The following is a 20,899-nucleotide window of genomic DNA, read 5'->3' on the forward strand; positions in this document are numbered from 1 at the left end:
TGTTGGACCCTACCAGACATGACCCTCTGTCCCTCTCTCCATCTCTCTCTCCTCTTCTCTAGACACTTACACCATCAGTCTTCATGGGGCCATATGTCTTACAAAAGCCTTGAGATTTAGCAGCACATCTGCGTATACATTACTGCTTTCTTTAAAGGTCCGTGATGCAAGACGCCAGTGTGTGTGTGGAGTATGTGTGTGAGAGTTGGTGATAATTGCTGAAAGAGCATGCTGGCAGCTGCAGGAGGTAAAGGGACAGTGTTGTTCTTGTGCAGACAGGCAGACGTACAGGTGAAACAAGTGAAGCAGTAGTGGATTAGGATCTCTATGGGTGTACAGCCTAAACAACTGTTCACTTCACTTATGGAGATCGGTTTCTTGAAGGGAATTTCTATACCAATGTAATGGTACAACTGGTTAGAGTTTGACCTTTTATAGAATGAGTTTGAATGTTATTGCGCACAGCATAGTTAAACTGTTACAGTGGAATTGAAGTGTGTTTGATTAAGTTAAAGTCTTACTTCTGTACTTATTTCCTGCTACGGAAGGAAAAATCAACCTGTTGATGAATCTCTATCATCCTACAAACTATTGCTTTCTATAGTATAATCATATTAAATTATACTAACTAAATCAAAATGAGTCTGTGAATAGATAATACCTACTCTAATAAAATGTTTGTTTTCTTTAAACACTGTTAACCCTTTATGACAACAGTGTTGTTTTGTTTAGGATTTTTCTATTCTCGATAGATCACTCATTGATTTTATATAATGTTCACTATAATTAAAAACATTGCCTCAAATAAGGACCTAAGTATAAAATGCCTCTTGTAATAACATTACAGATCAAATATTGAACCACAATGCATGTTTGTTCCTGATACATTCTCTGAGCAAAATGTTGTTATAGCCAGATAACTAGGCAATTTCAAATCATCGAATTGTGTTCCTTTCTACAACATTAATAATACCACTGGCTTTGTTTCTCGGCGATCTCTCCCCAATATCCTGGCAAAAAAACACTGAAATACTGTAATAAATAAATAAATGTAGCTGCAAAAACATTGTGATAAAACCCTTGTGTAGCTTGGCATTCTCTCCCCAAACGTACAAATAAATCAAGCTAATTTTCCAAATCAAATCAAATTAATTTTATTGGTCACATACAGACATTCACCAGATGTTATTGCGGGTGTAGCGAAACGCTTGTGTTCCTAGCTCCAACAGTGCAGTAGTATCTAACAATAATACACACAAATCTAAAAGTAAAATAATGGAATTAAGAAATATATAACTATTAGGACGAGCAATGTCGGAGTGGCATAGACTAAAATACAGTAGAATAGAATACAGTAAATACATATGAGATGAGTAAAGCAGCATACAAACATTATTAAAATGACTAGTGTTCCATTACTAAAGTGACCAGTGATCCCAAGTATATAGGGCAGCAGCCTCTAAGGTGGTAGACACTGGCTAGTGATGGCTATTTAACAGTCTGATGGCCTTGAGATAGAAGCTGTTTTTCAGTCTCTCTGTCCCAGCTTTGATGCACCTGTACTGACCTCACCTTCTGGATGATAACGAGGTAAACAGGCAGTGGTGGTTGATGGGTGATGGTTGATGTCCTTGATGATCTTTTTGGCCTCCCTGTGACATTGGGTGCTGTAGGTGTCCTGGAGGGAAGGCAGTGTACCCCCGGTGATGCGATGGTCAGCCGCACCACCCTCTGGAGAGCCCTGCAGTTGTGGAAGGTGCAGTTGCCGAACCAGGCGGTGATACAACCTGACAGGATGCTCTCAATTGTGCATCAGTAAAGGTTTGTGAGGGTCTTAGTGGCCAAGCCAAATTTCTTCAGCCTCCTGAGGTTTTGTGCCTTCTTCACCACACTGTGTGGATGGACCATTTCAGATTGTTTGTGATGTGTACGCCGAGGAACTTGAAGCTTTCCACCTTCTCATCTGCGGTCCCGTCAATGTGGATAGGGGCGTGCTCCTGTAACAGTATAGCTTCCGCCCTCCTCACCCCAACCTGGGCTGCAGAGCAAGGGGAACAACTACTTCAAGGTCTCAGAGCAAGTGACGTCACCGATTGAAACGCTACTAGCGTGCACCACTGCTAACTAGCTAGCCATTTCACATTGGTTACACTCACCCTCCTTCTAACCTCCTCCTTTTCCGCAGCAACCAGTGATCCGGGTCAACAGCATCAATGCAACAGTATAGCTTCCGTCCCTCTCCTCGCCTCGAACCGGGGACCCTCTGCACACATCAACAACTGACACCCACGAAGCATCGTTACCCAGCGCGCCACAAAAGCCACGGCCCTTGCAGAGCAAGGGGAACAACAAGGTCTCAGAGCAAGTGACGTCACCGATTGAAAAACTATTAGCGCGCACCACCGCTAACTTGCTAGCCATTTCACATCGGTTACACTCCCTCTGCTCCCTCTGCTGTTTCCTGAAGTCCACGATCAGCGACTTTATTTTTTTTATGTTGAGAGAAAGGTTATTTTCCTGTCACCACTCCGCCAGGGCCCTCACCTCCTCCCTGTAGGATGTCTCACCATTGTTGGTAATCAAGCCTACTATGGTTGTGTCATCTGCAAAGTTGATGATTGAGTTGGAGACGTGTGGCCACGCAGTCATGGGCGAATAGGGAGTACAGGAGGGGGTTGAGCACACATGTTGAGGATCAGCGAAGTGGAGGTGTTGTTTCCTACCTTCACCACCTAGGGGGCGGCCCGTCGGGGTGGGGTGGGGTTCAGATCCAGGGCCCACAAGCTTGATAATGAGCTTGGAGGGTACTATGGTTTTGAAGGATGAGCTATAGTCAATGAACAGCATTCTTACATACACTACCTTTAAAAAGTTTGGGGTCACTTAGAAATGTCCTTGTTTTTGAAAGAAAAGCAAAAAATGTTGTGCATTAAAATAACATCAAATTGATCAGAAGTACAGTGTAGACATTGTTAATGTTGTAAATGACTATAGTAGCTGGGAAAACAAGGACATTTCTAAGTGACCTCAAACTTTTGAACGGTAGTGTAGGTATTCCTCTTGTCCAGATGGGATAGGACAGTGTGCAGTGCGATGGCGATTGCATCATCTGTGTGTCTATTGGGGCGGTATGCAGATTGCAGTGGGTCTAGGGTGTTGGGTAAGGTGGAGGTGATATGATCCTTAACTAGTCTCTCAAAGCACTTCATGATGACAGAAGTGAGTGCTATGGGACGATAGTCATTTAGTTCAGTTACTTTTGCTTTCTTGGGTACAGTAACAATGGTGGACATCTTGAAGTAAGTGGGGACAGCAGACTGGGATAGGGAGAGATTGAATACGTCTGTAAACACTCCAGCCAGCTGGTCTGCGCATGCTCTGAGGATGCGGCTAGGGATGCTGTCTGGGCCGGAAGCATTGTGAGGGTAAACACTTAAATGTATTACTCACGTCTGCCACGGAGAACGAGAGCTCACAGTCCTTGGCAGCAGGCCGCGTCGATGGCATGGTGTTATCCTCAAAGAGGGTGAAGAAGGTGTTTTGTTTGTCCTGGAGCAAGACGTCGGTGTCCACGATGTGGCTGGTTTTCCCTTTGTTATCCATGATTGTCTGTAGACCCTGCCACATACACGTCTCGTGTCTGAGCCATTGAATTGCGACTCCACTTTGTCTCTGTACTGACGTTTTGCCCGTTAGGTGTGTGAATAACTACACTGTTTGTAGGCGACCATATCTTGTTATGGCAAGGAGTCCCCTAAAGGGAACACCCCCTCCCATTCAGCTGAAAAGGTGGCGCGGGAAATTCCAAAATTATTCTTTGGAAATATTTAACTTTCACACATTAACAAGTCCAATACAGCAAATGAAAGATAAACATATTCTTAATCTACCCATCGTGTCCGATTTTTAAAATGTTTTACAGCGAAAAGACAACATATATTTATGTTAGATCACTGCCAAATTCAAAAACACACACAGACATTTTTCACAGTCACAAAAGCAGAAATATAGATCAAATGAATCACTAACCTTTGATTATCTCCATCAGATGACACTCATAGGACATCATGTATACATGTATTTTGTGTTTTGTTCGATAATGTATATATATATATATATATATATATATATATATATATATACATTATCGAATATAAAATCTATAAATTATATATATAAAATCTCAGTTTACATTGGCGCGTTACATGCAGTAATGTTTTGATTCCAAAACATCCGGTGATTTTGCAGAAACTCTCACAATAAACATTGATAAAAGATGCAAGTGTTATTCACATAATTAAAGATAAACGTATCCTCTATGCAACCGCTGTGTCAGATTTTTTAAAACTTTACGGAAAAATAATAATCTGAGAACAGCGCTCAGAACCCAAAGAAATAGCCGCCATTTTGGCGTCAACAGAAGCTACAAAAAACAATATAAATATTCACTTACCTTTGAATATCTTCATCAGAAGGCAGTTCCAGGAATCCCAGTTCGACAATAAATGACTGATTTGTTCCATAAAGCCCATCATTTAGCCAAAAAGTTCCGTTACAGGTCGTAGAAACAAGTCAAATGATGTATGCAATCCATATTTAGGATGTTTTAAACATTAATCAGCAATAAGGTTCCAACCGGATAATTTCATTGTCTGAAGAAACGCATTGGAACGGAAGAATACTCTCTCGTGACCACGCGCAATGAGACCGAGGCTTTCTGCCAGACCACTCACTGAAAGAGCTATTATGAGCCCCTCCTTTATAGTAGAATCATACAACCAGAATCTAAAGATGGTGACATCTTGTGGAAGCCCTAGGAAGTGCATGCACATCCATATATAAGCTGGACTTCAAATGGAACTGTTTTCAAAATCGAGGTCTCACTTCTTGTTTGGATTTCTTCTCAGGTTTTTGTCTGCCATATGAGTTCTGTTATACTCACCGACATAATTCAAACAGTTTTAGTGTTTTCTATCCACCAGTAATAATAATATGCATGTATTCCCATCTGGGAAAGAGTAGGAGGCAGTTTACTCTGGGCACGCCTTTCATCCAAAAGTGAAAATGCTGCCCCCTAGCCCCAGTCACCTTGCCATGGTTAAATGCAATGTTTCGCGCTTTCAGTTTAGTGTGAATGTTGCCATCTATCCACGGTTTCTGGTTTGGGTAGGTTTAATTGTCACAGTGGGAAATGTTTCATACACGCTGTGCTGTTGCAGCTATTCACAGCACAGATTGCGCACGATGATGAATATGGGAGGAGGGCTATTTGCATGTTGGGTGAACCCATTTGGACCCGCTTGTTAACACATACACCTTCACACCCCATGTGCCAGGGCAGCATGCCCGCTGTGCCCCCTTTACCCAGAGCACTGAACACAGGGGAATCTCCCTTAGCAGGGAGGAATCACCACCCTGCTGGGATTAGTGAGGAAAGTAACTTGGAAAAACACCATTCACCTTCAGTTGGAACAGAATAGTTTGGCTCAGAGAGTCGTTCATTTATCTTAGTTTTTCTTGGTTCTTAGTTGTGGGGGAACATTTGTAATTAGAATATATAATAATATATAATATACAGAGCATTCCAAAAGTATACAGACCCCTCAACTTTTTCCACATTTTGTTATGTTACAGCCGTATTAAAAAATGTATTAAATTGTTCCCCCCCCCCTCATCAATCTACACAAAATATCCCATGATGAAAAATCAAAAACAGGTTTTTAGAAATGTTTGCAAATTTAAGAAAAAAAAACTGCACTATTAAAATTACATACAGAAAGTATTCAGACCATTTACTCAGTACTTTGTTGAAGCACATTTGGCAGTGATTACAGCGACACTTCTTGGATATGACGCTACAAGCTTGGCACACCTGTAATTAGGGAGTGTATCCCATTCTTTTCTGCAGATCCTCTTAATCTCTGTCAGGTTGGATGGGGAGCGTTGCTACACAGATGTTTTCAGGTCTCTCCAGATATGTTCGATCAGGTTCAAGTCCTGGCTCTGGCAGGGCCACTCAAGGACATTCAGAAACCTGTCCCGAAAACCCCCCTGAGTTGATTTGGCTGTGTGTTAATGGTCGTTGTCCTGTTGGAAGGTGAGCCTTCGATCGGGTCTGAGTTCCTGAGTGCTCTGGAGCAGGTTTTCATCAAGGATCTCTCTGTACTTTGCTCCGTTCATCTTTCTCTCAATCCTAACTAGTCTCCCAGTCCCTGCCGTAAAAAACATCCCGACAGCATGATGCTGCCACCACCATGCTTCGCTGTAGGGATGGTGCCAGGCTACCTCCAGACGTGATGCTTGGCATTCAGGCCAAAGTGTTCAATCTCAGTTTCATCAAACCAGAGAATCTTGTTTCTCATGGTCAGAGTCCTTTAGGTGCCTTTTGGCCAACTCCAAGTGGGCTGTGCTGTGCCTTTTACTGAGAAGTGACTTCCGTCTGGCTACTCTACCATAAAGGCCTGATTGGTGGAGTGCTGCAGAGTTGGTGGTCCTCCACAGAGGAACTCTAGAGCTCTGTCAGGGTGAACATCAGGTTCTTGGTCACCTCCCTGTCCAAGAACCTTCTCCCCTGATTTCTCAGTTTGGCCAGCTATAGGAAGTGTCTTGGTGGTTCCAAACCTCTTCCATTTAAGAATGGTGGAGGCCACTGTGTTCTTGGGGACCTTCAATTCTGCAGAAATGTTTTGGTACCCTTCCCCAGATCTGAGCCTCGACACAATCCTGTCTCAGAGGTCTATGGACAATTCCTTCGACCTCATGCCTTGGTTTTTGCACTGACATGCACTGTCAAGTGTAGACACGTGTGTACCTTGCCAAATCATGTCCAATCAATTGAATTTACAACAGGTGGACACCAATCTAGTTGTAGAATCATCTCAAGGATGATCAATGGTAACAGGATGCATCTGAGCTCAGTCGAGTCTCATAGCGAAGGGTGTAAATACTTTTTTGCTTTGTCATTATGGGGTATTGTGTGTAGATTGATGAGGAAAACAATGTATTTAATCAATTTAACCAAAGCCACTTACAGTCATGCTTGCATACATTTTACATATAGGTGGTCCCGGGAATCAAACCCACTATCCTGGCGTTGCAAGCACCATGCTCTACCAAATGAGCTGCAGAGGTTAATTCTGTACCAGCTGAGTTACAGAGGACCATGTTCTACTAACTGAGTTACAGAGGACCATGTTCTACTAACTGAGTTACAGAGGACCATGTTCTACTAACTAAGTTACAGAGGACCATGTTCTACTAACTGAGTTACAGAGGACCATGTTCTACTAACTGAGTTACAGAGGACCATGTTCTACTAACTGAGTTACAGAGGACCATGTTCTACTAACTGAGTTACAGAGGACCATGTTCTGCTAACTGAGTTACAGAGGTCCATGTTCTACTGAGTTACAGAGGACCATGTTCTACTAACTGAGTTACAGAGGACCATGTTCTGCTAACTGAGTTACAGAGGTCCATGTTCTACTAACTGAGTTACAGAGGTCCATGTTCTACTAACTGAGTTACAGAGGACCATGTTCTACTAACTGAGTTACAGAGGACCATGTTCTACTAACTAAGTTACAGAGGACCATGTTCTACTAACTGAGTTACAGAGGACCATGTTCTACTAACTGAGTTACAGAGGACCATGTTCTACTAACTAAGTTACAGAGGACCATGTTCTACTAACTGAGTTACAGAGGACCATGTTCTACTAACTGAGTTACAGAGGACCATGTTATACTAACTGTGTTACAGAGGACCATGTTCTGCTAACTGAGTTACAGAGGTCCATGTTCTACTGAGTTACAGAGGACCATGTTCTACTAACTGAGTTACAGAGGACCATGTTCTACTAATTGAGTTACAGAGGACCATGTTCTGCTAACTGAGTTACAGAGGACCATTTTCTACCAGCTGAGTTACAGAGGACCATGTTCTACTAACTGATTTACAGAGGTACCTGTTCTACTATCTGAGTTACAGAGGACCATGTTCTACTAACTGAGTTACAGAGGACCATGTTCTACTAACTGATTAACAGAGGACCATGTTCTACTAACTGATTAACAGAGGACCATGTTCTACTAACTGAGTTACAGAGGACCATGTTCTACTAACTTATTTACAGAGGTCTACAATGTTCTACAAATGTATTTTTTATTTATGGAGAGCCAGGGTCACACTCCAACACTCAGACATCATCTAAAAAAAAGCAATTGTGTTTAGTCAGTCCGCCAGATCAGAGGCAGGAGGGATTACCAGAGGTGTTCTGTTGATACAGTTAAAGTCGGAAGTTTACATACACCTTAGCCAAATACATTTAAACTCAGTTTTTCACAATTCCTGACATTTAACCTAGTAAAAATGCCCTGTCTTAGGTCAGTTAGGATCACCGCTTTATTTTAAGAATGTGAAATGTCAGAATAATAGTAGAGAGAATGATTCATTTCAGCTTTTATTTATTTCATCACATTCTCAGTGGGTCAGAAGTTTACATACACTCAATTAATACTTAGTAGCATTGGCTTTAAATTGGGTCAAACGATTCGGGTAGCCTCCTACAATCTTCCCACAATAAGTTGGGTGAATTTTGGCCCATTCCTCCTGACAGAGCTGGTGTGATTGAGTCAGATTTGTAGTCCTCCTTGCTCGCACACACTTTTTTAGTTCTGCCCACACATTTTCTATAGGACTGAGGTCAGGGCTTTGTGATGGCCACTCCAATACCTGGAATTTGTTGTCCTTAATTAAGCCATTTTGAGACAACTTTGGAAGTATGCTTGGGTTCATTGTCCATTTGAAAGACCAATTTGCGGCCAAGCTTTCGCTTCCTGACTGATGTCTTGAGATGTTGCTTCAATATATCCACATAATTTTCCCTGCCTCATGATACCATCTATTTTGTAAAGTGCAGCAGTCCCTCCTGCAGCAAAGGACCCCCACGGTTGGGATGGTGTTCTTCGGCTTGCAAGCCTCCCCCTTTTTCCACCAAACATAATGATGGTCATTATGGCCAAACAGTTCTATTTCTGTTTCATCAGACCAGAGGACATTTCTCCAAAAAGTACAATCTTTGTCCCAATGTGCAGTTGCAAACCGTAGTCTGGCTATTTTATGGCAGTTTTGGAGCAGTGGCTTCTTCCTTGCTGTGCGGTCTTTCAGGTTATGTCGATATAGGACTCGTTTAACTGTGGATATAGATATTTTTGTACCTGTTTCCTCCAGCATCTTCACAAGGTCCTTTGTTGTTGTCCTGAGATTTATTTGCAATTTTCGCACCAAAGGACGTTCATCTCTAGGAGACAGAACGCGTCTCCTTCCTGAGCGGTATGACAGCTGCGTGGTCCCATGGTGTTTATACTTGCATACAAGTACATACACGTTTGTACAGATGAACGTGGTACTTTCAGGCATTTGGAAATTGCTCCGAATAATTACAATTTAGCAGATTAACAGATTAACACTGGAGTGATAAATTATCAGATGGTCATGTGCAGGTATAGATACTGGTGTGCAAAAGAGCAGAAAAGTAAATAAGTAAAAACAGTATGGGGATGAGGTAGGTAAACTGGGTGGGCTATTTACCGATGGACAATGTACAGCTGCAGCGATCGGTTAGCTGCTCAGATAGCAGATGTTTAAAGTTGGTGAGGGAGATAAAAGTCTCCAACTTCAGCGATTTTTGCAATTCGTTCCAGTCACAGGCAGCAGAGAACTGGAAAGAAAGGCGGCCAAATGAGGTGTTGGCTTTAGGGATGATCAGTGAGATACACCTGCTGGAGCACGTGCTACGGATGGGTGTTGCCATCGTGACCAGTGAACTGAGATAAGGCGGAGCTTTACCTAGCATGGACTTGTAGATGACCTGGAGCCAGTGGGTCTGGCGACGAATATTTAGCGAGGGACAGCCGACTAGAGCATACAAGTCGCAGTGGTGGGTGGTATAAGGTGCTTTAGTGACAAAACGGATGGCACTGTGATAAACTGCATCCAGTTTGCTGAGTAGAGTGTTGGAAGCAATTTTGTAGATGACATCGCCGAAGTCGAGGATCGGTAGGATAGTCAGTTTTACTTGGGTAAGTTTGGCGGCGTGAGTGAAGGAGGCTTTGTTGCGGAATAGAAAGCCGATTCTTGATTTGATTTTCGATTGGAGATGTTTGATATGAGTCTGGAAGGAGAGTTTACAGTCTAGCCAGACACCTAGGTACTTATAGATGTCCACATATTCAAGGTCGGAACCATCCAGGGTGGTGATGCTGGTCAGGCGTGCGGGTGCAGGCAGCGAACGGTTGAAAAGCATGCATTTGGTTTTACCAGCGTTTAAGAGCAGTTGGAGGCCACGGAAGGAGTGTTGTATGGCATTGAAGCTCGTTTGGAGGTTAGATAGCACAGTGTCCAAGGACGGGCCGGAAGTATATAGAATGGTGTCGTCTGCGTAGAGGTGGATCAGGGAATCGCCCGCAGCAAGAGCAACATCATTGATATATACAGAGAAAAGAGTCGGCCCGAGGATTGAACCCTGTGGCACCCCCATAGAGACTGCCAGAGGACCGGACAGCATGCCCTCCGATTTGACACACTGAACTCTGTCTGCAAAGTAATTGGTGAACCAGGCAAGGCAGTCATCCGAAAAACCGAGGCTACTGAGTCTGCCGATAAGAATATGGTGATTGACAGAGTCAAAAGCCTTGGCCAAGTCGATGAAGACGGCTGCACAGTACTGTCTTTTATCGATGGCAGTTATGATATCGTTTAGTACCTTGAGCGTGGCTGAGGTGCACCCGTGACCAGCTCGGAAACCAGATTGCACAGCGGAGAAGGTACGGTGGGATTCGAGATGGTCAGTGATCTGTTTGTTGACTTGGCTTTCGAAGACCTTAGATAGGCAGGGCAGGATGGATATAGGTCTGTAACAGTTTGGGTCCAGGGTGTCTCCCCATTTGAAGCGGGGGGTGACCGCGGCAGTTTTCCAATCGTTTGGGAACTCAGACGATACGAAAGAGAGGTTGAACAGGCTGGTAATAGGGGTTGCAACTATGGCGGCGGATAATTTCAGAAATAGAGGGTCCAGATTGATTTGGGTAAAGGAGAAGCTGGGGAGGTAGCTGTGGGGGGAGGGCGGGGGGGGGTTGCTGTTGGCCGAGGTTTGAGAAGCCAGGAGGAAGGCATGGCCAGCCGTTGAGAAATGCTTGTTGAAGTTTTCGATTATCATGGATTTATCGGTGGTGACCGTGTTACCTAGCCTCAGTGCAGTGGGTAGCTGGGAGGAGGTGCTCTTGTTCTCCATGGACTTTACAGTGACCCATAACTTTTTGGAGTTAGAGCTACACGATGCAAATTTCTGCTTGAAAAAGCTGGCCTTTGCTTTCCTGACTGACTGCGTGTATTGTTTTCTTTCTTCCCTGAACAGTTGCATATCGCGGGGACTATTCGATGCTATTGCAGTCCGCCACGGGATGTTTTTGTGCTGGTCGAGGGCAGTCAGGTCTGGAGTGAACCAAGGGCTATATCTGTTCTTAGTTCTGCACTTTTTGAATGGCGCATGCTTAACTAAGATGGTGAGGAAGTTACTTTTAAAGAATGACCAGGCATCCTCAACTGACGGGATGAGGTCAATATCCTTCCAGGATACCCAGGCCAGGTCGATTAGAAAGGCCTGCTCGCAGAAGTGTTTTAGGGAGCGTTTGACAGTGATGAGGGGTGGTCGTTTGACCCGTAGCGGATACAGGCAATGAGGCAGAGATCACTGAGATCCTGATTGAATACAGTGGAGGTGTATTTGGAGGGCCAGTTGGTCAGGATAATGTCTATGAGGGTGCATCTGTAACTGTATTGGTGCATCTGTAACTGTCTTGGGGGTATGATACTGTAGTGGTTGATCTGTAACTGTTTTGGGGGTATGATACTGTATTGGTGCAACTTTCTCACTCATCATTATTCAAGATTCATTCATGATTATCTGAAAATTATGGTAGCGTTTACATGAATGTAGAAGTGATAAGAAACATATTATTTTATGATATACAGTAAAAAAGGCTCCAAAATCACACAATACTTTATTTGCCAATTATTTGTATTGGGAACAACATATTCTGAAACACAACCAAAACAAACAGCAAATGCATCCAACAAGTTTGTAGTAGAGTCACAAGTGTGATCATCACAAGTTAATCATGGCGTGGAATATGGTACCAAATACTAAACTTGACTACTTTAATACAATACAGGTGAATTTGTCCAAATATGTATGACACCTTCAAAAAGGGGGGACTAGATACATAAAGCGCTTTGAATTCTATAAGGTAAACAGATATGCGTGAAAATACTCTCAAATAATAGGTGACATTCTGTACTTCCGTCTCATATAAAACATTTGATCTCAAATCTAAAATGCTGGAGTATAGAACCAAATTAAACGTTTTACAATAACAATGTCTTTACAGTAGACATGCAATTTGCCTTAAAGTTTAATTAACAGTGCTCAAACAAAAAAATGACCTCTAGTATATCTCAAATGGCAAGACACCTATAGCAAACAGACTTGTATTCTCCCACGGTGCCTCCTGAGATTCACAATGTGAACAACCTGACAGCTGCAATTCTCTCTAAACTTAGTTTTTTTCTGTCAATTTTCTCTCTCTTTTTCTTCACGTTGGTGACAGTGGGTATTAAACAATATGTAGCGTTACATTGAGAGCGGGGGGTGGGCGGGGGCGATACAGGCTCCCAGCAGAAGCCTCAGTGGAACACTAGCTCTGCGGTGACGCCCACACACCCTCGCCCACGTGGCACTACCAAGCTGTGTGCCAGTCGGACCTGGGCTCGGAGCTGTGGGCCGTATCCTGCATAATGTATCAGCTTCTGACTCAGATAGGAAGAGGACCAGGTACTGAACTGGCCACTAGTAGATACAATATACTCTAACTCTACCGATGACTTACTGTTAGTCACTAATGTTTATACTTCAAATTCTGTTCACTCTTCATCCTCTCCATGTCCTCTAATCGCTACAGTACTTCTTCAACATGAGAAGGTTTGATCCTAGATCCTAGAAAATCTATCCGCACTTCATGGTTTAGCAATATCCTTCCATAATCCAGGGTGTGTGTCAGCAGGGTTGGGGAGTAATGGATTACATGTTATCTGTTACATGTAAGGGATTACAAAAAAACGATTACAGATACTTTTGAAAAACTAGACGATTATTCAAGGATTACTTTTAAATTCAGAAAGGATGTTTGTGAAAAAAAATATTTGACAATCCTCTGTTTTCTCAATGACATTCAAATCAGCATTTAAAAAAGGCTGAAGTTTAGGGTTTGTTCCACCTGAGCGAGTTTGACCACAAGTCAGAGACCACTATGATGACACACCAAATGTGTTTGATCGATCACGGGAAAAGTGCAGGAATAGGCTTTTATAGGTTACAGTCCAAGGCATGTCTTCCAATGGTGCGACTGCTGTCGGCATCCAAAGATTATCCAACTTGAATAAACGCTTGGAGGTAAGGATGACAGCAGTGGTGTAGTCTACGGCGATAAGGATATCACTGCTGCTTTCTCTTAGCTATTTGCACCTTACTGATTGTGGTTGTTGTGGATGGATGTTCACAAATCTAAATGTGTATTTGAACCCAAACTGTTTGAATTCAAGAAGTTTAAGTTGCATATCAATCAATGTTTTTGAAATCAGTGGACAACCAGTGAAAAATGCGCTCTTGCAACACCTGCATAGTGCGGATCCCAGCCTGTGGAATAAAAGTGGGGCTTTTATAGCTCAATCTAATTCATGCTGATAAAAATAAAATAAATCCATAGGCCTAATGGACTCGCACACTTTTGATAGACTTAAAGGGGCAATCTGTAGCCTCAAAACATGATTAAAACAATAATTTTGATATCATTGATGGTCAGTCCTTGCATCCATTGCTCTGTCTATTAATCTGAGAGTGGTTACATTTCTCCAGGCCCATCCCTCAGCTTTTTACCAAAACAGAGGCAGGGCAACCATTTTGTTGTTGTTTCATCTGTGGATTTGCCCTTTAAACAGCAGCATTATATCAAGATAACAAAATGTCACCAAAAAAAGGTAAACAATAGAACTATATCAAATGCAGCACATGGCATTCATTTTTCACATGTAAATAGCACTTTTCAATAGTGATCAAAGCATGTCATTCCATGAGCGCAGCATTTATTTTCCAACTCGAATCAATGAGCCCAATCAGTCCTCCATGATAACAAAATCATAAACAACAGAGGGCTGGCTAATAAGTCTTTAGCTTTGGGGTTATGCTCAGGTAAAACAATTTGTCTAATCTATACTTCCATATTTCCAAGTCCTTTTCTTGAAGATCAAGGGGTATAACTTTTATTGGAAAGAGTAGAATTCTGATAGACTTTGGTTTTTAATGTAAAGATGTAATTTAATCGTATTATTTTAGTAGAAAGTGATGGGTTAGAAGAAGCCTACATAAACAACCCTCAAAGTAAAATGTAGCATCTATATATGGCCAGCTATGAAAACTTTAACATCGATTTATCTTTATTGTGCATTAGATGTTGTTCAATTGGTAACATACATTTTTGTCTTCTTCTAATGCCTCTTAACGGGTAAGTAATCTAAAAGTAACTGAATGTAATCCGATTACGTTACTGAGTTTGGGTAATCTAAAAGTTATGTTACTGATTAAAATGTTGGACAGGTAACTAGTAAATGTAATGATTACATTTAGAAAGTAACCTACCCAACCCTGTGTGTCAACACCTGTTCTTCATGCGCTGGTGCATCCTCCCATGTTCTACACGCCACTCTTCCATCGCTGTATAGCGAGCTCTCAACTTCTCAACACTCTCCTCAAGATTCCCCTTTTCCAAGAATAGCTGCTCCACCTCATTCCGGACAACAACACATACAAATATTATAATTGTATGTGTTGCTTTTATGTCCTTGAGTGTTCAATTGTCAGTCTCGCCAGACGTGTAATTTTGTTGCCAACCAGGGGTGCGTTCTGTTTGATTCAACGTTTGCTATGTTGTGTGACGGTTTCTACTGAATGACACCATCACTAGCCGGCTACCAACCGGTTACTCAATCCTGCACCTTAGAGGATCCTGCCCTATATACACAGACATGAAATCCCTGGTCACTTTAATAATGGAACACTAGTCACATTAATAATGTTTACATACTGCTTTACTCATTTCATATGTATATACTGTATTCTATTCTGCTGTATTTTAGTCAATGCCACTCTGACATTGCTCGTCCTAATATTTATATATTTCTTAATTATATTCTCTTACTTTTAGATTTGTGTGTATTGTTAGATACTACTGCAATGTTGGCCTTATCAATATTGGTGTGACCTTTTCAAATCGCAAAACTCGTGCAGCACAACATATGGAAATCGCCCTTTGGGCCACCATAATCAGAGCGTTCTAAAACTAGTTGTTTAGTACAGCACCGTTTCTGTTGAATTCAACATTGCACACCATTTTGTCATACTGAACGCACCTCGAGTGTGTAAACTGTTTATCAAACTTTGTAGTGAGGGGAGCAAATGGGAGGAGCGAATGGGAGGAGTGAATGGGAATAGCTGTAGTGTTAACAGATCTATATATAGCAGCGTTTCCCAAACTCGGTCATCGGGACCTCAAGAGGTGCACATTTGGTTTTTACCCTAACACTACACAGCTGATTCAAATAATCAAAGTTTGATGATTAGTTGATTATTTGAATCAGCTGTGTAGTGCTAGAGAAAAAAGATAAACATGCACCCCTTGGGGTCCCCAGGACCGAGTTTGAGACACCCTACAATAAAGACTTCCAGATTAGGAGCTCCAGCCCTTTACCCAGGTTGAGGTCTTCTCATCCCACATTCGAGGAGCCCAAATCAGGCAGCAGGCTATTGGCATCCCATCTTCCTCTTCTTCTTCTCTCTTGCTCTCAACAGGCTGAACTGGGCTGTGGAGGAGGAGACCTTGTTTACTGTTGGGTGCAGAAGAACTCAGTGCATTCATATGGATAGGAGACCGGCAACGCTTTATCTGACACATTGAGCATGAGGCATCAGTAGCTGAAACAGCCTGCAGACACACAACAAAAGGCCATCACAGTGTTACACTGAATGAGGGCTATGCAACAGATTTGACATGTGTGTGGTTTTACATGTGTGTGCTTGTGTGTATGGGAGTAAGAGAGAGAGCATTAGTGTATAAAGGTTGGTTTACAAGCTGTTGTTTTCTGTGTTAGCATTACCAAGTATGTGGACTTCGCAATGTCATTTACAAAATAGCCTCCAACAATGTCCTCAGCAAACTGCATGCAGTCTATCACGATGCCATCCGTTTTTTCATCAAAGCCTCATATACTACCCACCACTGTGACCTGTATGCTCTCGTTGGCTGGCCCTCGCTACATATTCGTCGCCAAACCCACTGGCTCCAGGTCATCTATAAGTCTTTGCTAGGTAAAGTTCCGCCTTATCTCAGCTCACTGGTCACGATAACAACATCCACCCGTAGCACGCGCTCTAACAGGTATATCTCACTGGTCATCCCCAAAGCCAACACCCCCTTTGGCCGCCTTTCGTTCCAGTTCTCTGCTGCCAATGACTGGAACGAATTGCAAAAATCGCTGAAGTTGGAGACTCATATCTCCCTCACTAACTTTAAGCATGAGCTATCCGAGCAGCTAACTGATCGCTGCAGCTGTACACAGCCCATCTGTAAATAGCCCATCCAATCTACCTACCTCATCCCCATATTGTTTTTATTAACTTTTTTGCTCTTTTGCACACCAGTATTTCTAGTTGCACATCATCATCTGCACATCTATCACTCCAGTGTTCATTTGCTAAATTGTAATTACTTCGCTACTAGGCCTATTTTTTGCCTTACCTTCTCATGCCATTTGTACACTGTATATAGACTTTTTTTCTATTGTGTTGACTGTATGTTTGTTTATTCCATGTGTAACTCTGTGTCGTTGTTTGTGTCACACTGCTTTGCTTTATCTTGGCCAGGTCACAGTTGTAAATGAGAACTTGTTCTCAACTGGCCTACCTGGTTAAATAAAGGTGAAATACATTTTTTATTTATTTAAATGAGGACAAGAAAAAATCGAATTCCAAAATCATAGCCATTAACATGGAGTTGGTCCCCCCTTTGCTGCTATAACAGCCTCCACTCTTCTGGAAGGCTTTCCACTAGATGTTGGAATATTGCTGCAGGGACTTGCTTCTTTTTAGCCACATGAGCATTAGTGAGGTCGGGCACTGATGTTGGTCGATTGGGCCTGGCTTGCAGTCGGTGATTCAATTCATCCCAAGGTGTTCGATGGGGTTGAGGTCATGGCTTTGTGCAGGCCAGTTCTTCCATACCAATCTCGACAAACCATTTCTGTATGGACCTCGCTTTGTACACCGGGGCATTGTCATGCTGAAACAGGAAAGGTCCTTCCCTAAACTGTTACCACAAGGTTGGAAGCTCAGAATTGTCTAAAATGTAATTGTATGCTGTATCATTAATATTTCCCTTCACTGGAACTAAGGGGCGCGTACCATGAAAAACAGCCCCAGACCATTATTCCTCCTCCACCAAACTTTACAGTTGGCACTATGCATTCGGGCAGGTAGTGTTCTCCTAGCATCCGCTAAACCCAGATTCGTCTGTCGGACTGCCAGATGGTAAAGCGTGATTCGTCACTCCAGAGAACGTGTTTCCATTGCTCCAGAGTCCAATGGCGGCGAGCTTTACACCACTCCAGCTGACGCTTAGCATTGCACATGGTGATCTTAGGCTTGTGTGTGGCTACTCAGCCACGGAAACCCATTTCATAAAGCTCCCGACGAACCGTTCTTGTGCTGACGTTGCCTCCAGAAGCAGTTTGGAGCTTGGTAGTGAGCTTGTGTGGCTTACTGGATGTGTGCTGTATGGATCCTCTCATGTAATGTCATATTTGACATTATGGTCAAAGACCACAACAAAAACAGGTCAAGGTCTTTAGCCGACAATGCAATGAATAGCATCAGGTTCCGTCAGGCAGCGAAAAAACATGCTTTGAATATTTTTTTTTAACTGATGGGTGTCATGACTGCATTAAAAAAGTCTGACGCAGACGGACTTAAATAATATGAAATAATATGAAATGTCCCATGTGTGTTACCTGCTGCCCTTTGTCAGTCTCCAGCTTGGCCCCCAGACTGAGACATTCCTTCTTCAGTTCCCCTATGTAGGCATTCTGGGAGGTGAGGAGACTCTCCAGCTCACACACTGCAAGGGAACATGGGATAGCGGAGTCAGTGAACACAGCCATTCATCAAATATATCTCACATTCTTGACAGGTACGGGAAAGATATGGTGAATTACAAACTGTATTTTTCTTTATGCCTAAATTCATGAATAAAGTGTAGTATGTTTGTGCAGATTCACCATGCATTGAAGTTGTTAAAAAAGGACTGTATTGTAAAGAGAGTTGTTTGAAGCTCTTCCGTTTGCTAGGTTTTTAACCTTGTTGCTATGTGCTCATAGATTGACGTGTGACTCTTTTGGAAAAATCCAAAGCTCAGCTTTTGATCAGTGTTTGAAATGTTGTGTGGTGGTATCACCATCCACAATGCTGACTATTCCACCTGCTCTAACATTCTGTCACAATATAACTCATGAAGGACTCCAGTCTTTTGAAAAAGAGCCTTTCAACTGTTTCTGTTACTTTTTGTGAAATAGCAGCCGAGTGGATATGCAGATGACTCTTCCAGGCTTAGATCTCGAGTGCTTCATGCAAGAGCTTATAAAGTGTTTTACCTCACTTGGCATTCACAGCAAAATCTTCAGAACAGACACGTTTATCTGGTACAGTCTGGCTGATTAACGGTTGTTTTTCTAGCTGCTGAGACATGCTAGTCAGATTCCTTTAATTCAGAGGAGGTGAAAGAAGCTGCTATTCAGACAAGAGGTTGGATTCCACTGATCAAGTTTATCATCACTAAACTGGGAGGGAGTCTTAAGGGATGATGCTCAACACTGAGGGGGGAAATGAACTGTGACTGTGCATGGTCAAGAAAAAATGATTTTGTCATGGTAGCTTATGTATGTAGTCTGCCAGTGTACAGAAGAAAAGATTCCAGAAAGCTCGGTCTTAGTAATTTGCACCTAAATAGACAGAGCACACAGCATGGACACATACAGATATATGGGAAGTTGTGTGGAAATATTTTTTGGGGGTGGAACATGGTGCAAAATGAAACAAAAAAGTTTGGTTGCAGACTGAGAGATGAAAAAGACATGCCCACTAAAATCTTAATTAGCTAGCAGGCTTTGAAAGCGGCTGGGAATGCATAGGCCATAGAGACAAAAAAGATACAATGCCAAACAAATTGGGAGTAAAAATAAACTGGGGAGCGAAAGGGAGAAAAAACTACACAATCTAAAGGCTATTCTGTCTACAACTACTAAAACCTGTTTAGAAAGGTAAGGAGGGAGGGAGGGAGGGAGGGAGGGAGGGAGGGAGGGAGGGAGGGAGGGAGGGAGGGAGGGAGGGAGAAAGAGAAGGATGGATGGGGCGGTTGGGGGAGAGAGAAAACAAATTAGCTAGTGAGAGTGGCCATTATACATTTAGAGAAGGAAGTGGTCTGTGGTATTAAAGGACTAATTCCATTGGCCCAAAGAGCTTCCTGCTGAGCTTCTGATGCCATCTATCTTTAGACAACATGTGTGCCGCTGAGTCACGCCAAAAAGAAGCCCTTAGGTTTCCCGAGGCTTTGTTCTGGCAATCAGCATGCTTTATGTTTCTCAAAACACAGGTAAATAAACTCGCTGGATCCAGATGGTGCAACAGATGTGAGAGCCGCACTCTGAAATCTACAGACAGTGTGCCCAGAACGCAGCCCATTTTTACCTTTCTAAACGCTAACTAATATGTAATGGTCAATCTCTGATGCGCTAAGCATCTGGTCCCTTCGGCCAGCCAAAGGTTACAGGTGTTCCTGATGCTATACCACACAGTGTGGAGAAAGGTGGGGGTGTTTTTTGGCAGGCTGTGGCTGCGCCACCGGTCACCGGCCGCTCCTCTCGTGCTGGTCGCCTCTGTGGCAGCTTTTGATCACACTGCTTTGCCACCAAGGTCAGAGCATCCATGTTCTCACCCCGGCAGCACTCCGCACTCTCCTTCTCCTGCCTGAGACAGAGACAGAGAGATGATAAAAAGAGAGAGAACAGAGATACAGACAGAGAGAGCGAATGACAGGGAAATAAACATTGAAAAGTCAGAGTAAAGGTGTCCCCTCCCAGACAATTGGCCCCTGGGTAAAAGTGTCCTCTCCCAGACAATTGGCCACTGGGAAAAAGTGTCCCCTCAGACAATAGGCTCCTGGTTGAAAGTGTCCCCTCCCAGACAATTTGGCCCTGGGTAAAAGTGTCCCCTCCCAGGCAATTGGACTCTGGGTAAAAGTGTTACCTCCCAGACAATGGCTCCTGGGTGTTGAGGCAGCTGTCCACAATACAATGCAATCACACAGTGTACAGTGTTGGGGTGAGATGTACTTTACACATGATGGACTGAGCTGTATCTAGATGTACTTTACACATGATGGACCTAGCTGTATCTAGATGTACTTTACACATGAGGAACTGCGCTGTATCTAGATGTACTTTACACGTGATGGACTGAGCTGTATCTAGATGTACTTTACAAATGATGGACTGAGCTGTATCTGGATGTACTTTACACATGATGGACTGAGCTGTATCTAGATGTACTTTACACATGATGGACTGAGCTGTATCTAGATGTACATTACACATGATGGACTGAGCTGTATCTGGATGTACTTTACACATGATGGACTGAGCTGTATCTAGATGTACTTTACACATGATGGACTGAGCTGTT

General features: G+C 42.9%; 1 long non-coding RNA gene across 1 annotated transcript in view; it reads left to right on the forward strand.

Moving 5' to 3' along the window:
* The window catches only part of LOC149972615 (uncharacterized), a 36,890-nt gene extending 19,989 nt beyond the window's left edge, over window positions 1–16,901 (forward strand). Inside the window, exon 3 of the long non-coding RNA XR_016491219.1 lies at window positions 15,962–16,901. This is a non-coding gene — a long non-coding RNA (uncharacterized LOC149972615). The remainder of the gene's footprint in view (window positions 1–15,961) is intronic.
* The last annotated feature ends 3,998 nt before the right edge of the window (window positions 16,902–20,899 follow it).

The sequence above is a fragment of the Oncorhynchus mykiss genome, chromosome 23 (genome assembly GCF_057628025.1).
Source record: "Oncorhynchus mykiss isolate SJ-2025 chromosome 23, ASM5762802v1, whole genome shotgun sequence".
Lineage (NCBI taxonomy): Eukaryota > Metazoa > Chordata > Actinopteri > Salmoniformes > Salmonidae > Oncorhynchus > Oncorhynchus mykiss.